The 5,284-nt window shown below is 35.4% G+C and overlaps 1 protein-coding gene across 2 annotated transcripts in view; it reads right to left on the reverse strand.

The window, feature by feature from the left end:
* Positions 1–5,284, reverse strand: part of LOC115242721 (growth factor receptor-bound protein 14-like) — a 325,508-nt gene that overhangs the window by 261,146 nt on the left and 59,078 nt on the right. The window contains exon 1 of one of the 2 annotated variants that reach the window (XM_029819236.1): positions 182–595. The exons of the other annotated variant lie outside the window; for it this stretch is intronic. The gene's annotated coding sequence lies outside the window, so the exon portion shown is untranslated. Of the gene's footprint in view, positions 1–181; positions 596–5,284 lie in introns of those variants that run through there. 2 annotated transcript variants of the gene reach the window in all.

Genomic DNA, 5,284 nt, shown 5'->3' on the forward strand with positions numbered 1-5,284 from the left:
ATTTATATTTAAAAAAAAAATAAATTATAATTTAAAAATTAATTTAAAAATAATCATTATGTTGATATCTTTAAAAAAAAGGGAATCTGCTCTTTATTAGTCAAGATATTTGAAGATTAGAGAATGTGCGGATCATCCTGCGTACTTTCATATGAGAGTAAAATTATCCGAATCGAACTACCTCAAAAATTCTTCGTTTCTGACGCTGTTTACTCGCTTTACCGTTCTCGGATCCAAGCGAGTTATTCCGTCTTAACTTCACCGAAGATTACACGACAATCGAACTCTCTCACCGAGCCGTCATTGACAGACAACCGAATATGACTGACTGACAATCAAAGTGTAGGACGCGATGAGAGTCGCTCTAACGATGTCTCGCGTCCACGCACACGCACTCATGGCCGTTCACTCGACCGTCGTTGCTTGAAGGAAGTATCGACGAAATAACACCGGAGACGAAAGCCGTTTATGACACACATTCTGACGAATGAGCGCCGTTTGACTGACGTAACGGACGATCGAGATATGTTGGAATACGACACGCGCATAGCAAACTATTCACCGCGTAATTTTGGTTCGCGGTTACGTCAGTCGACAAATTCGTCTTAACCATATAATATATTAATATAATAATAAATATAATTTGACAGTTCTTTGAACAAAAAGGACATTTGTATCATTATACAACGACAATAGAAGCAAAATGCGTAGAAGGAAGAATGATCGATGAATTCGATATATAAGTGATTCCTTTCATAATTTATCTTTTTACAGATTTTTGCGAGAATCTTACAATTAAGAAAGTTAAATTTAGATTTTATTTATTTATCTATTTTAAATTTTTTTATTTAATTGAATTTTCTGATTTTTATTTAGATTTTTTGAAGCTTTCAGAAAAATGTAATTATTAAAAAATTGGAGTACTATTATACATTCTATGTATTTATATTATAATATATACTTTTTATATGTTACAAAATACTTTTCACACTTCTCGAATGAAGAGTTAAATATTGAGATAATCTTAGAATTTATATTGTAGTGTCGATAAAAAAAATAGTAGAAAACCATTATTTACTAAAATAACTGTAGTTTCGTGATTACGTCAGAGCTCCAGAAATCTCAAAACAAAACTGCGAAGATTCGAGAAGGAGCGACACGTGTGTGTTGATTTCGAAATTCCTGCGTACAATTCCGCAAAAAGAAATATTTTTAAATTTCAATTTCACACATCCTGTTTTTCCTTAGTAAAAAAATTTGCATAGGAAAATCATAATTATGAAGTTATATAATATGAAGAAATATATGACAGCGTTCGTTGTTATTTTCCGACGCTACCGCGATTTGATGTAAGCTTGACATATACGGGAATAAAATTACGGCGAAGTTTGGTTCAGTAAAACGGAAATATCGATGACTCGCGCAATCACGTATGCTTCAGATTCGATCAGATTAGGAATTCGAGTATACGATATCGGTCGTCAATCGCGCTGTCTAACATTGTGTATACATATTTCATAAGTGAAGCTTCGCGTCCAATCACGTTCTTCGTACGAAAGCACGTTTCATTATCGCGCGATAAAAGTTATCGTAGCCGACGTTATCAACTTTATCCCCGTTTCGTAATAATCGTCGCGGTGGCGATCGTAAAAAGCGATCGTACGGTAGGAAATGAGAGACGCCAGGTGTTTCGAATTCGCTCGCTAGGCGAGCTTTCGCAATGAGAAAGAAGTTCGTAAAACTTCGCCATCCTCGCTGTGTGTTTTCACTTGTTGCGCGCGGCGGGAACGACGATGATCGATGATCTTCTTCCCGTATCGTTTGATAGCCACAAACCGCAGACATCGTGCGATGTTTATCGCCGTGAGAATACGTTTATTACCATCCTGGTATCTGATATCGATATTTCTAATAATACCACTTTCTCTTTCCGTCACGTGCTTCCGCTTTGCATCCCCTTCCCCCCCCCCACACTTAATAAATAAATCGTGCCGAATTTTATGATATTAATTCTAAAATTTTCACAAGTATAAATCATTATTATTATATAATATATTAATCTTATATATAACAAAATTACTCCTGTAGTTGCAAATTATTTATTTATTTTATTATGTTTGCACGAAAAATTAATTAAATAATTATTCTTAAATATATGTGAAATGTCTGTATTCATCTGTCAGTTTCTCTCGTTTTCGCGAATTACGATCTCGGTAGGGATGCGGCAAACGAAGTCGGGGCGGGAGGAGGGGGGGGGCGAAGAAAAGGAAAAAGAGACAGCTAGAGAAGACGGGCAAAACGAAAGGAAGGCTCACGGGAGATGAATTTATGATTAATGCCGCGAGATGGGGGGGGGTGGAGGGGCGAGAGGGGCGAGTAGTAAGAAAAAAAAGGCGCTTGGCCGCCGCGAAAGTAAAGGGCCGTAAAAGCTAAATGAGATGAGTTCCATCGGGATCTCTGAGGGAGACTGGTCTCTCCGCGCATGGAACCCCTCTCGGCGCCAATATTGGCTGCGTGCCTCTCGGACAGCAAGGTTATACAGGGTGTTTGAAAACGGTCGCATCACTCAAAAAAATGTCTTGCTGATATAGGTAGATTTCTAGGTGTCACAACAAAAATTTATCGCTATTTTTTGTATCTGTTAGAATATTGTCTGTTACATATAGAATTTATAGCAGCAATATTCTAATAATATCTTCTAGAAAATTTAGGTCCCATTGCCAAATGTTAATCACTGCATTGGATAAATATGAGTTTCGATACTACAGCTAGAACGATCTTTGTGAGAAATATAACTGCCAATTATAACTGCAGCATCGAAAAATTGAGAGAAATTGTTTAAAAGAGCTAGATAGATTGGGCGCATTATACAAATATGTTATATGTGAGGATTATATATTCATTTGTTTCTTGTCGCTAATTTTTTCTGTGTACCACAGTCAAACTTTATAACAAGTATGATTGGCCTTACATGGATAGGCGCCACAGAAAAACATTCTTTCTAAATTTCACAAACAGTTCAGATATAAATTCTGTCTCTGTCACTTAGATTGATTAAATGCGAAACATATGCGATATCACAGTATTTGCTAATCATTTATGTACCTCAGTTAATTTTGCGCACCCAGAAAATTTTTGCTGTAGTTGCAATACCACTTTTTTGAGTGATTTCAACAAAAGGATATTCTCTATTGAAAACCAAAATGATTTTTTCGAACTACGTGATTTTTTTATTTTATACATATGAATATTGAATGCTTGTTTAATATTTTTTCTTCTTTGATAAAACAAATTTTATTACATTATCAATCATTATTATACATTATTTAATTAAATATATTTTGACAATATGTTTTTGACAATTTTTACAATTTCAGCTTATTTAACATTTCTGTCCGAATAAATTTCAACGGGATGGGTAATTTTAATTAATGCTTTGTTTACTCATTTTGAGAGACGAGTATGATATGAATATTAACCCGCTATATTCGAACCAGCGGATTTTCAACACCTTGTATAAGGGCGAAAGCGGATGTAGTCGGTACCGATTAGCCCGAACGAAATTGCCTCTGCAAAAACGACGGCGGCACCTTCGACACTTCGTGTTGCCTCATATGCCGTCACGATTTCTCGTTCACCGTTCCTTTGTCGCCGTGCACCGCTTACGAGACGGTTACAGCGGGATTCGCGGCCTTGAAGTTTAACATGAGAACGTGGAAAGATGTAATTGCGCCGGCAAAGATAATGACAAATACACACGGATAATAGCATACCACTATTTGTCCGTCGAACAAAAGTATTCTCGCGATTATCTCACTCTCGCCAATAATATTGAACATGTATGTATTCGTGCACGATAAATAGAAGCGCCAATGGAATTTAATCACGCTCTCAAATTAGCGTATAATTGTCAGCGTAAAATGTACGCAAAAAATTTGAAGAGAAAATTGAGAAGAATTGTAAGGGATATCGGTGCATAATTAATTCGCAATTTATGTGTCGAGTAATCACATATAGTTGACTGCCCTCCTCCTTTTCGTCTCTCTTTCGCCTTTGTTTGCGCATTTATTAGCAAGCTAATTTCCCGAGAAATAGTACACGCATCAGCATGCAACGCGAACTTGATTCTATCCGTATCTGGTTATAAATCGCGATGATAGATTTACACGGGCCGTAACCTTTCGTGCCGAATTTCGGGGTCAAAGTCCTTGTCCGATTAGAACCGTAGTAAATTAACACGTCGCAAAGTATGCTAACACACGATAAAAAAAGCAGTCGGCAGAGAAAATTTCGCGCGTTAGTCACACATATGATAAATTCGCGATAAAATTGTGTGTTTCGCACCGAGAATTTAACAAATCAAAGATGATTATCGATAAAAAAAAACGCACTGATTAAATATAATATTTAATCAACAAATTAAATCATCCGCAAAAAAAGCTCATATATTTATAATATATAATATATATTTATGCTATTACATAAAAATATAATTATATACTTTTTATAAAGATATGAAGTTATTTATTGATGCGGGTGTATATTATTATTCATCGAAAGAATATTAATATAAAGCTACTAAATATATTTCTTTGTGCTATTATAAAAAAAATATAATTATATACTTTTTATAAAGATATGAATTTATTTATTGATGCGGGTGTATATTATTATTCATCGAAAGAATATTAACATAAAACCACTTTTTGCATCGCAACATACAGTTCGAAGTTTAGCTGTGTTGACAAATTTTATTTGCGCGACAAATAATACGGCAAATAATACATTATAGCGTTTAGTCCATTCAAAGATTTGCTAGCGTTAACTGTAAAACGCCAAGCTTCTTTTGGCACGGTCGTTCACACTTCCCTCTGCCTCTCCTCGTCTTTCCTGTCGCGTCCACGTGCAAACTGCGCAGTAAACAAACCCAAGCACGTTTACCTCGCACTACTGGCTCGTTGATTCGCTCGACTTTTTTTCTTTTTCTTTTTTTTTTTTTTTTTTTTTTTTTTTTTTTTTTTTTTCTAATCAAAGTAACATCTATTAACGTATAATGTATTTGAAGAGAATATTGAGGACTATTATCAGGACACAGAGGATTAACACAATTTGACCGTTTTGACATTTCTTCTCCACTCGCTAAATCGCTCAAGGCATTCAACGATGCGTCATGTAGTAAACAAATAGTCTTTTATCGCGTCTTTTACGCGTTTCCTCCACGCGGGTCCTACGTGCAAACCTCAATAGACGTAAATATTTGAAATTATATATATATATATATATA

The sequence above is a fragment of the Formica exsecta genome, unplaced genomic scaffold (genome assembly GCF_003651465.1).
Source record: "Formica exsecta isolate Colony F162 unplaced genomic scaffold, ASM365146v1 scaffold62, whole genome shotgun sequence".
Lineage (NCBI taxonomy): Eukaryota > Metazoa > Arthropoda > Insecta > Hymenoptera > Formicidae > Formica > Formica exsecta.